At 48.3% G+C, this 20,622-nt stretch overlaps 1 long non-coding RNA gene across 3 annotated transcripts in view; it reads left to right on the top strand.

Moving 5' to 3' along the window:
- Window positions 1–20,622, top strand: part of LOC128877605 (uncharacterized) — a 113,775-nt gene that overhangs the window by 9,159 nt on the left and 83,994 nt on the right. The gene's annotated exons all lie outside the window — the stretch shown is intronic.

Below are 20,622 nucleotides of genomic sequence, written 5' to 3'. Positions count from 1 at the left end.
GAGGCGGTGTTCCCCCTTAAGGCGCGCCGACGAATCCGCCCTATAAATCCAGGGGACAAAAGCCAGCGGGCTGGGAAATGTCAGGATGTCGTCGAGGATGTTTCTCCCGCTGCGCGAAACACTATCGACTATGAACACCGACTCATGGGGTCAGAAGTTGGGCCTTTTTCGTTAAAAGTCACAGCTGCTCTCACACCTCCGCGACCACGTGGCTCGATCTCGCTCGACCGGAAGCGACCGTGCATACCGCAGTATGTTCAATGTCAAGGACAGCTGTCCGCATCCTCCTGACTTTGTAATACCGATTTTTTCGTGTCGTCTTCTCCATTTTCTTCTTTTTTTTCCTCGTTCGTTCGTTTCACGCATACTCGAGTGCTACGCTCGTGTGTTACGTGTCAGAATCTTGATCACCTTTCAGGAAGTCGTAATGTACCCCGAGTGGCATGCGACCAAACGCAGCGAAACGGAAAAGAGTGATTCGGAACGATTAACGTCGTCGCATACCATCGTCTAGTACCGTAGCCAGACCGTTTCAGGGCGTGGTTCCTGCGATGCACCATGCCAAAAGTTAGGCGATACGAAACTGCTCGAAAGAACGCGTTTCGGGTGGGATAGTCACCGAAACATAAAAGAAACGTAAATGCCGCGATTCTTACTCTGCGCAGAGATTTCTAAAATGAAACTTTGTTACAGCTCGAAAAGACTCAAAATATCTAGAATTTGTAAATCCTCGATTTAATTAATCGTTCGAATGTTCTTTCTTGAAACTTATCTTCGTCTATTCGAAGATATACGCATTTCTAAGTAGTCGCAGTCGTTTCGCAATGCAGCTTTTCGTAATTATCCCTCAATGGTTACGACGTCAGGGAAATTAGCCAATGATAATAATTAGCGTTTCTCTTTTGCACAAACGACGATGGATCACAAAGCGTCTTTGGTAGCAACCGTAGCTCCGCAGAGATCGTGCCAGCTCTGTCATCCTTTGACCCAGTCCGTTTGATCCTTGCGTTTGTAGACACACAGAGTACTTTATGAACGTACTCGTTACTAGTTCCAGGGAATCAACGTAGTTTGCAATTGATTTCATCAACGCCGTAAAGACTTGACGATAGCGACGATGAAACGCCGACGACACCTTTCCCTTTAGCGATGAGCTTTTCAGGAGATAAATGTACATCTACTCGTAAATAGGTCACGACACTACCGTACCAAAATATTTTCATTCGATGGTATTTTCTTACGATTACACTTTTTAAAAATATCTATTCAAGACACGCATGGCACATACAAAGGACAGATATTCCTAGTTTAGTCTTTTACTATTACGCTCGTTATGCGAACTACGATACATAGATCGCTCTTACCGACGATATGAAAATAACACGACGGGTATAAAAGTATTTAAACGTGTCCGTCTGGGCGCGGATTTAAATGGGACGAAAACATTAGGAAGATCAACTGTCGGACGGAATAAGCTATTTATCGTGGCATACCTGATTTTTATTTTAAGCTTGGTAGAAACGCGGAAAATTTTTAGCGGATTTTTAATTCCGTAGTCTACGAACTTCAGATTACGAGATTAATTATTTTAAACGATGGGCATACGAAACGTTGCTCGTAATAATTTCGGTGCGATAATCTAGACGATGTTTGCTCTCGTTGCTCGTCAAAGTTTCATCGACGTTGCTAATATTCGCGAGGTGGCCTAACGCGCGCATAAAAGGCCACGTGGCGCGATGGCGCGACGAAACCGCGTATCGACGAGCGCAGATAGGGCACGCGCCCGTTTTCAGAGTCAGAGCCGCCCTTCTGGTAGTTGGTTCGTCGTATCCAGGAAATTAGCGAGCAATAACAATTAGCGTCCGCAAGGCTGACAAACGGTCGAGCCTCCCTTCCCTTCCCAGTCCGGATGTTCCATGGAAATCGGTCCTGGGTGTCCATGGACCAGGCTGCCAAAAGAGAAAGGACATTGTCCCCGTCGGGCTGGCAGCCAGCGGGTGGCTGCCGAGCGTGGTAGCCACCTTTTGTGCACGGTTAAATGAAAAGTCATCTCGAATCTATTACTTTCGAGTTTTGCCACCGGCCAGTGTAAATATTTGGGGTCTCGACCGTGGGTGTCGTCCATGCAGATAGGGAGGATTCCTCTTGCCATTGTTGCCCGCCCCGATAATTTATGATCACCCTGCGCGGCTCGCGCCTACCGCTTCGGCGTCTTTCCTCGTCTAGTTCTCGGTACGCTCAGGGCTGTCGCAAGCCACGGGCGAGAGGAACCTCGGATAGGACATATATCTCCTGTTTGGATCAACCCGAGCTCTCTAAAAACCAACTCCGCGTCATCCCAGGGCGTAAAAATATCCAGACACGAGCCTGGGAACGCCTACCCTTCTCGGCGTTCTCTGTTCGATCCCTCGGGCTTCATGGTCGGCGTTCGAGGTCGCGTGAATCGGTGAATGTGACCACGAACCCCCGCCGCGATAATTGTCGGATTCTGGCCGAACGGAGAGCGAACTTTTCGCACTTTTCGGCGCGATTTGGGGGTGCGAGACGCGTAGACAGGGGCGCGAGCGAAGCGTTCCGTCGCGACGTCGGCGTCGGCAGGGGCTGCTGATTGTGCCGATTGTTCGTCGCCGATTTCGACGGAACTTCTCTCGGGACGAGGCTTTGTTAGCGCATTGTGCCCCCGTACCCGGTGCCCACGTGGTGTATCGTCGACAGACTAGGTTTATAGGTGGTTTAGGAATTGGCTGTTTGATTGTCGCCCATAGACACCAGGAGAATAGTTGTTTAACGATACGGTAAACGGTGGAATTCGTTTAGGGACCAGAACGCCATTTGTACTAGGAACAAATCATAGGAATGGGGGAGAGACGAGGTTTTTCCTACGATTTTCTAGTTTAGTTTCTATTATTTTTCGTAACCAGTCGAAGGGATGATCAGTTTCGTAGAGCACCGTTGAAAGGTTGATACACTAGCTGCAGGAACCACGAAACCGTATGGAAATTCGTGTTTTAAATTAAAGATACGTAGACATCGTGGAGCAGCGGATAGACAAACAATAGAAACAATGGACGGTCGTTGGGTCCGCGCATTGTACACGGGCCGCGTGCGTAGACCGTTCTTGGGTACACAATGGCTACATGGTTTTCCAAATAAAAAAAAAAAATGAGAACTTCTTCGTCATAGGGCGCCGCTACGAGTGTGCGTATGCGTGTGTGTGCTTTGAGATGTTAAAATCGTCCCGCGGCTCGCGGCAAATATTTGGTCGGGGAAGCAAATGCTCTCGACATTACGACGAGAGCTTTTCAAATAACAACTCCCATGTATCGGGCCGAACGAGTGGAGGCTCGCGTTCATGGAATTTCACGCTTATCTAACAGCTTGCGTCTTTGACTTTTGTGTTTGTTTACGCTGGTGGGAGTAGGTTTTCCTTGATCGTATCACCATTCATTTTTCTCAACATTCTAAACGACTTGCCGAGTATTCTTGGGCATACACGGTCGGAATAGCGAAACGATCGAAGGGTTCTGCTATTGGAACACATACGAATTCGACGAGTAGTTTGCAGCCATAGTTTCGGCATCGCCGTAGGCCAAGATAAACTTTCGAAATTTTGCGCGGCAAGGTTCGCTCCGACTGGAAGAAAAAATATATACTTACGCGCTGCGAACTGTACAGATTCTACATCTTCCTGTTATTCCACGCAGACTTTGTCCTCGAACTTCGACTCGGTTTTATAAAGGTAAAGTTCCCAGTGAAAGGATAGGCATAGTCTCGATGCTGTTGTTGCAGCTGCCGGCCGGAATTTCGGTGAGAAAACAAAGTTCTTCGAAAAGTAAAACGCCTTGGGACTCGGGGCGCATTGAAACTATCGCAGGGCCGCTGCTTCCCATCGCCCGTCGTCAAACTTTATCTTCCATAAATTTATATTCCGCCATGTTCCGCGAACAGAGCCGTGGCTTCGCGGTTCTTTCGTCTCCCGCGTTCCACGAACGATTTAACCCTCGGCTGGGCAGCTTCGAGTCAAAACGAGCCACGCTGTATGCAATAATTTCAAGATTGTTTCGACCCGAAAGCGGCTACGACGGGGAAAAAATCTTGTCGCGATCTCGAGCAAAATTGACAATCTTCCGAGACCATTAATCTCGCTGCTCAACGGCAGTCGAAGAGTTTCGGTACGATTAATCAGAGGCACGAGCGTTTGCCGAACGTTCCGAAGCAATCGAGTTTCGTCGAACGTCCGACTGCTTTAACATTGATCTCAAGCTTCGAGACCAGCGTACGTTTCAATCTGTGATGGCTGCGAGCTGGAAAAGGTCGTAACACGACGCCACGGTAAAATATCGCGTGCCAAAGCATATGGCCGAGGAATTTCGGCATCGTCACGAGGGGTTTGCGCGTTAGCTGCGAAATTTCATTAGCCCGCGCACCTGCTCGTTAATATTTCCATTCTGTCGCACCTGAGCGATTCTCGCGAGCAATCGTGGACTCGAAACCGCGGACAACGGATGTAATTTTTATTTGGATTAAAATGTAGATATCGTGTTGCTCGTTATTAGACGATATATAAGATTTACTTTACACGCTAAAGCCGAAAGAGAGCATGCTCCGAATTTGATTCGAATGAAATGTTGGCCATCTCTTTGTCTGGCCAGCTGCGTCCAATGGTTTCGAGTGACTTGTATACATATTTGTTGGTCATTTGTTCCTGCGCGTCGAACTTTCGAGCAGTGAATTCCTGAACAACGAATCTCGCTCAAATATTATTTCAGGATGGCCTTTTCTTTCCTTGACTCACGGAAGCACTTGGTCCGCTGAAAAACACGGTTCCAGCGTGCTCTCGGCCGCTGGAACGAGGATTAGTTTCCAAGAACCTCGAGAACGCCGTCACACCCCGTCAACTTTCTCCGACGTATTTGAACAGGTTGTCGATGACAAGAGAGTACGAGGGAGAAACTTTTGGGGGTCAGGAAAATGGTGAAAACCGCGGCTCTCACGACACCTCGTGGTCTCGAGAACTGGAAAGGTTGTTGGCATTTCGTTAGATTCGTTAGAATCGTTAGACCCTCGATCTGAAATCTGTGGTAGTTCCTAGGGATTAAGAAATCCAACGCCACTTTACCGTTCGACTCTCTGGTTTTCTAAAAGGTTCTTTCGAAGATTCGAACGAGTCGATATGAAAGCTCGATCGAAATCGTATACAGGCCATGCCTATGCGGGATGGTTTCTGTTCGCTTTGGTCGGTGATCATTATTTTTCACGATCGTCTGGTTGTTGATAACGGTCGCGCGTCTGCCACCGAAAGGGTGTATAGCCTTCGACGCCCAAAAGAGAACAGTGTCGCTTTACAAGCACCGAGGAAAAAAAATCAGGTCCAACGACACGAGCACAGCCATCAGTCAGCTTTATCTTTCACGAGCTTCGAAACAGAGCCACATGAAATTTAAGACGCGGTCAAGCTGTGCGCATTTTTTTTCTGTTCACGAGGGCAGATGGTTCGATCGTTGGCGGAATTTACGATGTTTGGCGCACTCGCTAATTTTGTGGCATATTTTCTGGTAAGCTACACCGCGATTTGCCGGATGCCACATGACGCCTTTTGCGACTCGGCCGTTGCCGTATATGTACATTGCCACGTGCCTTCTCGACGAGTGGCATCGTCTCGAAGACGCAAAATTGCCGCGGTTCGATAAGCAAAGTCGATTATTTTTGTTCATCCTATCGTTTTACGAATAGCAAAATAATTGACTAGTGCTCGAGATTCGTCGAGGTGGCGCAGCCCCTCTAGCTGTCGCGGGAAATCGTGTCTCGACGGCGTACCATTATTACGGGCAAGCATAGAACGTAAATCCGTTGTTATTCGGGTCAACGATAAGTGTCCAGCTGGTTATAGCTGCCTTCCGTGGCGGTTCGCTCGGAAACCGTTTCAAATGATAAGAAGTTTTCGTCGAAGAAAGTAAAATGCAAATCAAACACGTGCGCTCCGGGAGTTATCTCTTATTAACGTGAAAAATGCATTTCTCGTGCAAGCCGTATTGTGCCCGGTTCATCAGCCGCATTTATTTCCATGCAGCCGTCGACTCGTTTCAGAAGAAAACTCGTGAACGTGCGCGGCACAGGGGAAACTTTTTGCCTCTCGTTTTCTGTTATCGTATTTACCGCCGCTCGCTCGACGCAGCCGTAATAGATATTAAAAACGTAAATCGCCTCCCTCTTGCCTCTTGCGTCGCCCACGGTTCTCGAGTGGTGTTTCGTTCGAGTATTTCTATCGCTCGAATAAAGTAACTTTCAGCTTTCGATTAGCTGCGACAAACACGTGATGGAGTGCCGTTGAAATTTTATAAACTCGACGGGCACGTGGCTTTTGTACGAAATTATTTATTCCGCGAAAGCAGAGCTCTGGTTTATTGGGCGAACGAGCGAGTCATTTTCAGGAACGCGTATTTTTTGGAAATAAATCATCGTACCAAATTCAATTTCGCAGGGCAATTTAATATTTGAAGCGTAAATAAATAATTGGAAGGTGCGTGATAATTAGCGGATATAGTACATTCCATGGAGTCGTCGAAAAAGTTTCGGCTGACGTAAAAGTGACGCTTGTCGATGGATTTAATATCAGGAAAGCAGTCCTCCGATACGAAACGAGGTGGTCATTTCTGTCTCGTTACGCAGGTACGTCCCATGGGGGCTAGGTACTCGCAGGTATACGGAATACCTCGCCAGTTTGTATAGTAGCAGCCCTACTTCCTGCGCCCCTATTGATCCCCCTTTATCCCGGAGCTCCTAGTCACGACATCGCCAAGAGGCACAGGCTGAACCTCACAGTCAAGGGGGGTGATGTTTAATTCAAGTCCAAGGCACAATGCTCCTCAAGAAGCGTCTCTCTCACTTTCCATATAAATTATTCCGCGGTCTCGCATTCAAAGCCTCGGGTCTCCTTCCCCTTCCGCCCTCGCTACGCAAAGGAATGCGCCGAAACGACCTCGCGAAAAAAATCTACGCACCTTTCTGCAAAGTGTCTACCGTCTCGTGAAAAGAGTCCGAACCCTTTGAGGCTCCGCTTGGTCGCTGAAAAATTGAGGTACCCATCCTTGGAACTGATTTCGAAACTTACCGCGCCGTATAATAGCGCGATAGCGCGGCTTCAGCTACGGGGGAAAAAGCTTGATTCAACCTTGGGAATAAATTTTCCTGGAGCCTCGAATGTTGCGCTCACCGGAAATGGAGTTCGTTCCCGTTAGTGGGTAGTTTCGTTGACTGGACGGTTTTATTCCGTTTACCTTGGCAGCAACTATGCGATGTACAGGGTGTCCCCCTATCGAACGATCGAATCACGATGGTTTCTTTTTTTTTTTTTTACGAAGCGAACACATCGTAGAAAAATTGAAAAGACAGTCGTTTGGAATCGCGAGGGTTTAACCGCTATCTACGCCTTATTCTTGTCGTCAAATACTCGGTTTCTCGGTTCACATCGACAACACCCTGTACAGGTACCGTACACCGCGCAACGAGGTACGGTATCTGATTTTGAATGTGTGCCCACTGGACGCATCGCGTTATTCGCATTCCGCGAGACGGATGGGTTCTATTTGGATGCGCGTCAGATGTTTAGTGGACAGAGCGCGGTTTGTGGCAGCGAACAACCGTTAGCCTCATCCAGGGCTCGCTGGAAAACCGCTAACAGTTAGAAACGATCTCGTTGACCAGCTACGCCGGTCAGTCTCCACGCTACGTGAACGAGAAACCTCTTTGGGGGTAATGTGTACCTCATCGACGGTTCGCTAAAAAATGAAGATGCGTTTCTCGAGATATTAGCGCGAACCCCATCATTTTCTTTCGGCCGCTGAGCATTCCGAATGCAGTCGTTGGATGGGAACTCCGCCTTCACCGCTGGAAGAGCGGGATCGTCTTTTTGCTCGGGCACCGATCAATCTCTCGAAAATACGGACAGTTATCCAGCCCTCTCGTTTCTTTACGGCCCCTGAACGTCTTTGGGCCGTACGAAATCCCTTTCGGTGCTGGCTGGACATTAGTCGCGAGGCATGTCGTATCGGGTCAGGAGATAAGACATCCGATTCGAGTTCCGCGAGAAAGAAAGCGCGCGAAGCGGATTAAAGGTCAGGGTGAGAGAGGAGAGGCTAGCTGACGAACAAGAAAGATCGGAGATGTTTTCGTCACACTTGGCGCCACTTTTACGCTTCCAAGCGCAAATAACAGTTGACAAACAAAGGGCTACGAATGCTTGGGGTCCTTGGTTGACATTTGGAGCAACCAAACAAATCTTAGGATTAAAATTTCGAGTCAGCGTTGCCTTTTCCAAAGCTTTTCGATAATATCGTTAATTTGGCAAGTAACGCTTCCGTGTCGGCCACCCTCGCTCTCGCCACTGTGCACCCACGACACGCTTCGCGCCTGGGAGAGAACGGCGAGAGGAAAAGAGGAAGAAGGACGAAGCACGCGGAGAGACGTAGGAGCCGAAGGACTCGGAATCTTTTGGGACTGTCGACCGATTTAATTGCCTTTCTGGCGGAGGACTGGTCTCGTGGCAAGCACAACGAGTCTTGATTCTTCTTCGAGACAAGTCCAATAAATCCTGTCGGGTTCCTTCGTCGGCCACGTTCACTCCTCCTTCCCTCTCTCACCCTTCTTTAAACGATGGTGACAAACTAAACCGAGGTCTTTCCTCTACGCCGTTTCCCAACCCCTCTCCTTGCTTTTTTATCTGATCTCGCGGCGAAGGATACACAAGAAACACAAACCGGCGTCACGAGGTGGGGACGAGGTGTAGTAAGATGCTACGTACCGATAGAGTCCGAAGGGATGGTGGGGGAAAGGCGAAGACGGGGACACGAGGTGGTCCAGAAAAGGGGTTAGAAAGATACTGTAGGACGAGGAGGATAGACGCGAGTCCACGGTAGGAGGGCGAAGGACACGTGAAACTTCGGGGTCCTGGTAGCGGTGATGTCCTCGCATTAAGAACTCGTTCTCTTATCGGCGATGATTTATGGTGGCATTCAATTTTTAGTCTTCTCGTCGAAAGGGAATCACCGAAATAAATATGGCCCCTTTGCGCGCTTCACCGATCCTGGAAGGGGCTCACGCAAAGGACAGATGTTTTTCGTCGTGTGCCGGCGATTTTTCCAACGCCTGGTTACGATTTCCTTGCTTGGAGTAGTTTTTCCATCGACGCCCCCCGTCTCGACGATATTCGTCTTATCGCGCGAGGGCGTGTTATTCTCACGGAGAACCGATTAAACGCGCCGCCGTTTCTCGAGCAGCGAGGTAGCCAGATTCCTTTCGACTCTCGAAGGTACAAGTATTTTCGGGCCCCTTATTTAAAGAGCCGTTTTATGAAATTTCTTTTGACATTTGTCATCGATAAGGGGCCCGAAAATAAAAAGCTTGGAATCGAAAGTCTTTAAAATTCTTTCTGGGACCTCTTCCGTCCTAAATTCGTTACTCGAAACCAGGCACGGTATTAAGATTCTATCTGCTAGGATGCTGCTAATTCATTAGAGAGCGACCGTGAAGCTCTCGGACAGTTATTACGATGACTCCTAATTTGACATAATTTTATCTTTAATCGGTAGAAGCACGCTCGTTAGTTACACCTACGTACAGCGCCAACGCGGAGGTGTTGCTAACGTTGTCGATAAATATCGACGACCGGCTGAATTTCAACTGGAAACAATAATATAAAAAGTAGAAAATATGTTTAGAAGTGCATCGGGCAACTGGAATCTCGTTTGGCGAGGACCGAGTTTAAGATACACAGGCATGTTTACGATTGGGTTGAACGCGGTACGGGCGTGTTACCAGTTAGTTGGAGGGAAAACTGTGCGACACGTGTGCGCTTTTGGAACCCTTAGCGTATAAAGTACGTCCAGTTTTTGTAGATTCTTTTTTCGTTGGGACCTCGTTAGGCGCGACAATTGTACGTACCATGAATTTATGGATTTTTGGACTCGACCGCGTGGACATTTTTAAGTAGCATGGAATCGAACGACGTCGATTAATTCGTCGTCCAACTGATAAAGACGTTGTTGGTTGTTTGCCGGAAAGACTTTCGTATTGCTCGTTTCGCGTAGGATATAATCACGCGATCGTCCGAGGGTTAAGACTGAGAGTCACTGAGTTCTTCGGTCGCATCAACTGGAATGTATTCATCCATCGAGTTAACGCACGCTCAATTTGTCCGGGACTTGTCAGGCGCGGTGGAAAAGGATACCTTAATAAATTGTTGCCATGTTCCTCCGGCAGAATGTTCCTTCTTTTTCAAGCGATACTCGTGGTGGTCGCAACGCGACGTTTCGAGTTTTGCTGGAAGGGTATTGTTTTGTACTCGCATCTGTGTTCTCGCTTTTTTACGTGCTCGATCAGAAGGGACCTCTCGACGTTCCCGTGTTTTATTTTTTACACTTGACGACCGCTGAGACCCGTCGTCGAATTTCTTATGCTCGATCGCTTCTTATTAACTTTGCTTCGGTATCGGACTTTTGTCCTTCGTCGATTCAGTGGCAATAATTAACGCATCGACACCAGCAGCTTTTTTGCAAATGCAAATATTTGTCGGTTCGTTTCCTTAATTGCGTGTTTTATTGTTCAACCGAAAAACGAATCCCGAGTAATTGGACCACTGTACCTTTGTTTACATTTATAAATTAAATCGAACGTATCGTTACGATAACGTATATCGAAATAACCGTTAAGAGGAGGATGGGACCGCGCGACGTTAGTAAAGTTGGTAAATTAGCCGTATTTGGAATAATCATGGGAATCGAGGTTGTACAGGGCACGAGCCAGAAAGAACCTTCGCCACCGCGTACTTTAATCGCTTTAACTTTACGACCGCACGGTCCGGAGGAAAATAAATCTAATAAGCTCGTATACGAGGCTGCAAAGGCCGCAGCGGAATCAATTTCATTTTTCAATTTCGCCCCGATCGCGGGAAGGAAAAGCCACCCCGGAGCAAGGAAACGTACCATTTTGCGTCTTACGTATATACTCGAGTAGGAGGATCAGGAGCTTTGCTGTATGATTACGGTGCGCTAGTTCGAGCTGGACAGACAATAATGCAACCCGACCCGACCTAACCCAAATAACTTCATCTTGCCCAATAATATCGGCCTGCCTGATATTTCCACCGTCCCAGCGACTCCGACGGACCAATCCCTCGACCGAAATCTACCGGGGGCCACTAGAAAAGGTACAACGTCGGAAATGAGATTTTCATCGGGATCAGATGTAATGTCGACGCTTTCTTTTTAACGTATCTCATCCCCCACTGTCGATAAAGCTCACGTGGATTCGGTCGGCTTCTGTGCGCTTATACCTGGAAATATTGGCAGGCTTGTGTACCAACTATCGAGTCAGAGTGTTAGTGAATTCACGTCCGGTCCTCTTTCTATGGAATTTCGCAAAATTCCCTTCTCAAAAACTTGTCTGTCTTGCCGATAACCGGAGTGGCAGGTCATCGAAGCGTCGATCGACCCCGCGATCCAACTTTGTTGGCCAAGTTGGTGGTTTAGCAATTAATATGGGAGTAGAATTACTCTACGGTGGTACAGGGGACAGGTTTCCCGATCGGTTCGTCGATACTCCGATCTCGGAAAAATTCGAGTGATTTCGATCGCGTCGAACGGAAGGCCGCGAAATTAGACGGACCCTTTCGAATAATAAACGAGATAATCAGTCGCTATAAGGATCGGGGAAGACTGTCCTCGAAAGCCTCGAAAAGCCTCGAGATGGCTCGTTTGATTTTTCGCCGGTGGTTCAGGAATTTCGTGAAACATTGACATGGCGTACTTGTCGTAAAAATTTACGGTCCTGTGCCGGAGCCAGGCAGGCCTTATCTTTACTTTCACACCCCAAATGACCGACACGAATCAGCCCCTTCGGTCGGAGGACTTCAGACGGTTTTGCTCGTCGAGTCGCTCTGTCTCCCTCTCGTACGAAATATCTCCTTTGCGCGTCTTCCCGCGCTAAAGGTCCGTTTTCACGCAACAGCAAAGTCGCGACGTTTAATTTCGCGACGTAACACACGACTTTTCAACGGTAATAGTTGACGAACATTTTCAGACAGGTTTGCGTGTCGACGTTAAAGTTATTATTTTAGTAGGGGTTCCCAAGTATCGATACTATCAATGACCACAAAATGCCATTCTTCTGGGGTTCCCAGGACTGAAAATCACGACTCCATAATCACGTGAAAACGAACCTTTACGGTCCCACGGAAAGGTGTAGCTAGCCACGTCGTTTCGTTCCTTCTTTTTTTTCCACGCAGAGTGGCGTCGTCCCCGTCGACAGGTCGACACGGTTTCTTTCCGTCTCCCTCGATTCCTGGAGACTGGGACCGTTACCGAGTCCGTGGAATCCCGGAATCCCTGCGACTTGGTCGACAGGAATGCCTGGAACACGCGACGGGGATGGATGAACGTTTATTAGGCATGACCAAAAGCCAGATACGCGCCGTGGTCCTTGGGCGCGCAATCGCGAAAATTCTCGGTGCATACCTTTCTTCCCTGGTCGAGGAGTACCGCAAGAAGGGGCTGAAAGCACCGGGTGCTTCTCTTGCCGGTAGCCGAGGATCTCATGAAAATTTCATTGAACGTTTTCATACAGAAGCACGCGTTTAGCGACGAATCGTGTCGCGACAAATCGGAAGATCGGGTCTACCGACTTTACGATATTAATTGTTCCATTTTCTTAATTTGTGCAAATTATTTTAATAATGATAAGAAAAATAAGAATACGGTTTGTATCGGACTAATTCGCATTCAGCTTGGGTTTCTGTATGTATTACGCGTGCATTATTCACGTTACTCGCCTATAGATATTCGCTGTTTGGCGATAACATTACGAGATATATAGGCTCGATTTGCGGAAAGATGCACCCCGACACAGTCGCGCCTAAACCAGTTATCGTTAACAGGGTCGTTCGGACGAGCGGCGCTCGGCATTGAGCTCGTTTCGATGCGACCATCTCGAAGCTTTGATAGAAAATTATGCAACCACTTCGCGGAAAACACGGGCTTCTTCGATCTCCCGTTTGGCGCGAGACTACGCATTCGGATCGAAAACGGGAATATTCGGTCGATATTCTAGCGACGCTCACAGGTGCCGCTCTATCTATCTCTATCGCGATGCCAATAAATTCGTATAACCGTAAAGGACGTTCGTTTCTGATTGTTATCGCGTCGGATGGTGATTTATCGCTAATGGATTCAGTTTAACCGCGGCTCTTCATCGACGCGACGACGGGTAAAAACTGCAAGGTAATTAGGGGGAGCCCTCTACAGTGGTCGGAGATGAGAAGCTGGCCGAGGAGAAGCGTTTCTCGCCATCTTGTTAATAATAATACGCATCCAATTAGCGGCCCTCGCAGCGTGAGAGGCTACGTCACGGGGACTCGTTTGTCAACTCGGTTGACCTCCACCCGCTGCTGATGAAAGCCACGTTGCAACGAAAACTTTCTCGGATCTCGGGTCGTCTTCGATTATACACGCGGCCTTGCAATACGCGACGCGTAAGCGGATCAGGACAGAACTCGAACGTCGAGGCTTCCTCGCGGTTGTGAAATTTTAATCCTTTTGCTGACCAATTGCTCGAGACTGTGCTCGAAAATTGAAGAAATGTTTACCCTCTGTAGCTATCGTGGTGTTTACATCCTCAACCAGACAGACCTCTAGATGCCATATCGACGCCACAGTCGTTCTGTTTTTATTCGCCGAAAGTCGCGACGCGTACGTTAAAAATAATACCAATGAATTTCTGCGTTATCGTCGACAAATGGGCGTACAGTTAACGATCGCGATGAAACACGCGTTTGCGTTCGTAAAATTGGACGTATCGGTCCAGCGAAGTGCAGGGCAACCCGGAAACTATGCTTCGAGTTCTTCCGATCCCAACCTATCGAGTACCAGGGTTCTGTTTGTGGAGTAGTCGGAAACTTATATTTTTTATTAGTGTGTAAATTCATCTCTCATTGACTAAGTACTTTCGAATATTACGATATATTTGGAGCAGAAGCACGAACTTTAATAAAACAGCAACTTTGTACTGAATGGGTTAAACGATAGGATAACAGCCAAGAAACTCGAAGCAAGCCTCGAACGAGGACGTAATTGAGTCGAGTTGAGATAAATATTACAAACCCGTCTTGGGTTAATAGATAGTAATTATATTCCCAACTTTATATGGGACAAATGAATTTCTGATACCCGCGGAAGTTCATCGAGGTATGCACGGTAATCGCGTGTTGAACTTTCCAGGTGTGTGCGTGTCTGTGCTGGTTTTGCGAATGCACGTACGCGCACGCATACGGAAATGCGCGAAACTCTACTGCTTCAAGAAGCTGTAACGTTTCGAGGGAGCTTATTAAAGTAGTGTGCATTGTTCAGCACGTTATACGGATTTGTGTAAATTCCGTGCTGCAGATTGTTTCTCGGGCGCTGCATTAACTTCAATCGCGAGCAATTACGAACCACGAGAACTCGCGACGATAAATTGCTAATATTATCCCCGTTTCATTACACGACGAACAAAATTATTTTCAGGTCGATTAATTGATTCTCGAGTACGGATAAAAGTTGATCGTTTCGCTCTATTACGAAAATTAAATTTCGTTTGATACCGTCTGTTTGCCCTTTTCTACCGTAAAGTTTGTTGACAACTTTTTTTTACAAACCTCGTACAAGAAAACCTTCTCCTATACTCTGGAACAAGAATTAAAAATACAACGCGTTTGCGTCCACCCACGCAGGGAGCCTCGTACACAATTCACTCGTTTCCGAGTTACTTTTTTCCCCTCGAGGTCTAAGGACAACTGTTCGAACGCGACACGTACCTACAGCATAGTATCCCGTTGTAAAATTGATCCTTTAAATACATCACGAGGCGTGGATAGTCTCGAGCCCCGCTAATCGTGCTTCCAGTACAAAAATAGGTGGCGGCTCATTTTCGTCAGGGACCGTGGCGATGCCTCTTCGCGCTGGAACGCCGACAAATCGCTCGCAACGTGTTGTTAATCGCGCGAGAAGCGCCCCCGGTTTGAAATTTAGGACCGTTCCAGAAATATCTCACCGATTTTCGGGGTCGCCTCGCTTAATCGTCATCTTCCACCTCGTTCTCGCGGAAACGCTTCTTAATTGTCTCACGCCTGTCCTTGAAATATAGCCGCGGAATGCGCAGCAATTAAAAAAGGTGCATAGGTACGATTTTTTTGGAGAACAGCGTCAGTCTTCGAGACGAATGTCTCCTAATTTTCATTCCGATCCAATTGTATCTTCACAGAAAAAGGATCGTAAAGAACCCTTAACTCGTCTCACGAGGAACCAGACAGCCCCCTCCGTTAGGGGAACGTCAGGGATTTTCTCGGCGCACGTGCGTCACTTCCTTTACGGCTTTTTAATTAGCCTTTTCCTCGAAGCTAACGACCGTGCTTACTACGCGTCCACCCATCGGGAACCGAGAATACGTCGAACGCACGTCCGTGGAATCGTCCTGGACTATTTTTAAAGTCGAGTTCCCTCGCGCAATATGACGCCTATTTATTTTCCCGCTAAAAGTAGCCAGCATTACTCTCCACGGCAAAAGCACGTCCGTCATTTCTCCGTTACCCATCTCTCCCTTTAAGTTCAAGGTAATCGAGCTCGAGACCGTATTTACGCCCGTCTGCGGCCCCGTAATTTATCGGTTTGCACTTTCGACCAGGACGCCGCACCGCGAGTCGTCGATCCTCCAGGCGTATCCTCGACGATCGCTTCTTATTTGAAAACGGGAGCTTTGATGTTCCCAGGGTAGGTACATCAACGCTGGCCCCGTCGCGACGCTCGCGCAAAGGCTGCTATTTTACTACCTGCGACGCTGACGCCGACGCCGCGATAACAGACCGTGACGTTCGAGCGACTGGTTTAGTGGCTGTTACGTCGTTTGGTGTATTTAACTTTCCACGGGTTCCCCTCCGATCGTTTCGTATTTTCACTTTTGCGTAAACACCGTGGAATCTCGATTAGCAGCGAATACAGACGAAACGTTTTCTACGAATCAATTTTCTGATAATCGAGTAGTAGAAATACAAAACCATGTCCCTATCCCCAAGACACAACAGAACAAGCCGCCAAACGGAATGCGACGACTTTCCGACGATTCAATGAAACGTTTCCACGAATTAGATCTTGTGAATGCAACACGGATGAAATATACGGAGATGGCTGCGAAGAGAAGGGTACTTATTGCTAGCGACGCGTAAGAAATTCAATTGCTCGGTATAATATCGCGACCGAAGAAGGCAGAGAAGCAATCAGAGGAAGCCTCGGGCGATGGTTAAACGATCAGCGGCAACGAGTACATCCATTCGCGCGAGATCGGTCCGGTTTACTCGTCTTTTCGCGTTCTTTGTGCTCGCTGCTTATTCGTGATATTTGTCGCCTCGTATCCCGCCTTTCGTATTGCGCAATTGCTATAGCTCGTGCATCTCGTTATTACACGCTTCGGTCGCCATGGTCGCGGGCTGTTGCCAACACACGGAAAGGCGTTACCGAAGTAGAGACACGAATCATACAGAGTGTTCTATTTTAATCTTTTCAGTGCATAAAACGTATACGAAGTTAATTACGTTTAGTGGTTTCTCCTCTTCCATAACGTTTCGCGGAAGATAAACGTTGCTACGTAATCGAAAATACACGAGCGCGCGGAACGTTTTTACATTTTTAAACTGTAGTGAGAAATTCGTAGAAATTCGACGTACTTTCTTAAATGCAGAGCGTTTAACGATCAAAACAGGACACCCTGTACGTGAATGTCTCTATCCGTTGGGCCATACCGTGAATTACTTTCTTCCGAGACGGTGTTATGTATCGCGGGTGGATGTAATCCCCGCGACGTCATCGGCGTATGTCTCGAGTACAGTTTCATATCAAGATGAATTCGATTTCGCGGAAAGGGCTTTCTTCTCGCTTTTTCGTCTAGACTTCGTAAAGGATAGGTCTGCGCCAGGCTGGAGCATGAAGCAGCCAGAATAAAAATAAAAAGTAACCGTCGTCGTGCAACTCTTACGGAACAAATGTTCGCGACGCTTATCTCGTAAAGTATTACGCGTACAATCGTAATAGTTTAATACTTTTACACGTAAAATTGCGAGGAAAATCGATTCGTGCGAAAAGATAGCACTGCTCCATTTAGGAAACACGTTGGCAACCCTGCCGATCGAATGGTGTGAATCAAGCCTCGAAGCTATGGTAATATTCGCTGCTCGCGTGCTACGTGAGAAAGTGATAATAGTACCGTAACGCTCTGGTATAGAATTCACTCCTTTTGCATGTAATCGATACGTATCGAGTTTTCGTGTACCTATTAAACGGTTACTCCACTCGATACACGCTCAAAGTTATTAGATTGGAAATACCTTGCGGAGCGGCATCGATACTGTTGCAGCAACGCGTCCGTAACGGTCTCATCGTTGTTACCGAACTTTCATTGTACGTTCATTCTCGTCGGGTTAAAAGAAGCGATACTACGTAAACCGAGTTAACGCGACACCGCGTAGAAACAAATATGGGGGCTCGTCCGGGATGGGGGGTTACAGCGGCAGAGGACCGGCCAGTGACGATGAGTGACGATGAACAACAATGCCACGCGAAGGACGGTGTCGTGTTGACGGTGGAGTGGGCAACAATGAGGCGTCGAGAGAGAACAACGTTCCAGAAAGAGAGAGGGAAGTACACTCGCGAAAGAGGGTGCGGCGCGCACTGCTGTTGAGACGCAAAACCCGAGAGAGAAAGAGAGAGGGGAGTACACTCGCGAAAGAGGGCGCGGCGCGCACTGTTGTTAAGACGCGAAACCCGAGAAAACGGACATTCGAGGGCGAATGAATATCAATTCAGGATAGCCGAGTGTAGTATCCGCGCCTCCCATACCCAACAATAAGGAGTCAAATAAAAACACGAAACGTAGGGTACGGGATTGGTCGCGTAGGTAAAGCGGTCGACTGTGGATCCGAGGATCGTGGCTTCGAATCCCCGTGCCTTATTTTTCGTTTAGACTCCTACACAAACGTTAGCTTATCTCGTTGATAGAACCGTGGTGCTTAGAGAGAAGCCGGACAAAAGGAGAGAAAAAGTAGTAAAAAAAGAGAGAAAAGTCCACGGCAAAGACCTCGACCAGTTTTCAGTATCGCATTAGCTCGATCAGGAATGCCCGTATCTCTGTTCCATCGGCCTGCTGTCAGCGGCCTCTATGCCAATGAATGTTTAATGTGAATTTAAGACTCGTTCCATTCCCTCTCGAGGAGTCGTCAGTGTTCCTGGTCGTTGTCACGTTTTGGTGGTTTCGGTATAAATTCGCTCCGTCGGCCGCGGTCATAGTCACGCGAACACACCGAGCACCAGAGACGAGGACACACCGTGCCCCTCGAGAAGGACGAGGTAGGGGACAAATTTACATTCAACACGGGGAAATTATGCGGCTACGAAAAGCACCGGTTAGCTTCGCGGTTCTTGTCCACGCGGATCGGCCAGAAACCCACGTTTTCTGAAGAAAAGTCGTTATTCCGTCTCGAGCCACCGTAAACGTTTTACTCCGCCGAGATACGGACAGGAGGAGACGTCGAGTCCCATCGTGTGACTCGGCGGATGGGTTCAAGTCTTATCTGGATACAAATTTTGTCCAACGAAAGGAAGATAATGGACTCTTTATCCTTTCGGTCTAATTTTTAGAGTCACTCTCTACAGAACGGAAGTACGTTTCGCGTTACACGACCAACGATTTCTTTGCGCCACTATTCCCTCGAATAAACGTCGCCGATAAATCACCGCATCATGACTTTACTAATACGCTGTTCCTATGAAATTGTGCCCATCTCTGCTTAGCAGAACGCGCAGAAACGACGGGGGCGGGCGTCGGCGTCCGACGTCGCTATTTACGATCCTGTTGACGCCTAAGCACATGAAATAATATCGCGTGGTGTCGGGCTGACTGCCCCGCGGATAAGAATTATTATACGGGCCGCAAATAGACACCGACGTGGGACTGCTGGTGTGCGCGTGCCAGCAGAATGAAATTCGCTCGCGCGAAGTGAATCAAAGGGACGAATATAAACGAAGGTAGAGCAAATCTTCGCGTGGTTCCAAAGATTCGTCTCAACCCGACGGAATGTTACCGTATTTACCAAAAACGTTTGAATATTCGTGGACGGGAATAACAACGTTTTATCGTCCTCGCTACTGGGTGGCGTAAAAAGCGGAAGGTATCCAAATTCGACACCTCGAACGATCCAGCTCGATGGTTCCGTATCGCGCTTGAGAGAAAGAAGAGCTTCGCGTTTCCTGGCGACGCTCAAACATCCCTGGCGTTTATCACGTGGGTGAATGATTACAGTCATAGAGAGCATTATATGCATTTATTACGGGGCGCACGGACATGCGCGTATACACACGTAAAGGGACAACTAGCGCGCGTTACGCTCCGCGTAAAGAGCGACATAAATTATCCGCGTAATGCGAACGGGGGAGAGCGTAATAATAACATTGTCGAGTAGCAGAGTGAGAATACACACCGGCGGGTTTCCCTCGGCATTCCCATTCCACGCCCGTGGCTCCCAGTTGTCTCAAGGGATTAACTCGCCTCGCGGAGCCCATGCTATACGTCTCGTGTTTCCGCTCCAGTGTCTCAAGAAGTCAACCTCGAAAGGTTCAGCCTAGATAGCTCGCGTCCCCGGTTCTATACGCGTGTGTAGGCAAGTATGTGTCAGCACGTGTAGCACCCACACATTGTAATCGTGGCTACGCTTATACGCCGCCGTCACGACCATACCGTGAGCTTATGTTTCGCTCTCGGAACCGGTCGAACCTTTCCCAAATTCGCGGCGCTCTCCGCTCTGTGGGCTCGTCGCGTGGAGCCGAGCCGAGCCGAGCCGAGCCGATTCCTCACGGAAGGACCGTGACTAACGGCTGTGTCATCGGATTTCACCAGCTTTCGATCACTTTTTAATTCGACGCACCTGATCTTACGATTGATAAATTCTGGCTGCGCTTGGCATCTGGAACTGCTGAAAGAGTGCGGTACAAGTCGGTTTCGGTGGGCTGAGGTGGTCACTTTGGACGAGGTTGTTTCACCGTTGGCCGGGGTATTTTAATTAAAATGGCGGTAGCGGGGCATTTTTATTTGGCCATTCGACGCGCGTCGCAGGCCAGGGAGGAAAACTGGCGACGAACTATCCGCGTAATTCGACGCGATAATTTGTTTGGCGGCGATCGCCGATACGATGCGCGCCTGATCGTTTGGAATAATTAAAATTCCGTCGGGCTCGAATCCGGCGACGGTCCAGAAACGAACGACGCATTTGGCTAATAGCGGGCCCTCTCGCGCATCATCCTCCGTCCGGTTCAGCGATTTATGGCGGCCGCGGTGTAAATCCGCTCCGTTACGCGCGCAACATTCGAATCGGAATAAATAAATAGCAGTCGTGTCCGTTTGCACGCATCGCTGGCGAGGTTAGAATTTTTCCCGTGTGCCCCGCGATCATAAAGCCACCAAGCCATAAATTAACATCGAGGCCCGTGCCCGGTATCGGTACAATGCAATCGACGACCGTGATATGTAAATATAAGTACGGTGTTGTATGGTCGG

This window comes from Hylaeus volcanicus, chromosome 5 (assembly GCF_026283585.1).
Source record: "Hylaeus volcanicus isolate JK05 chromosome 5, UHH_iyHylVolc1.0_haploid, whole genome shotgun sequence".
In the NCBI taxonomy this organism is placed as follows: domain Eukaryota; kingdom Metazoa; phylum Arthropoda; class Insecta; order Hymenoptera; family Colletidae; genus Hylaeus; species Hylaeus volcanicus.
The sequence above is the reverse complement of the archived record's forward strand: the minus strand, read 5'-3'. Positions and strand labels throughout refer to the sequence as shown.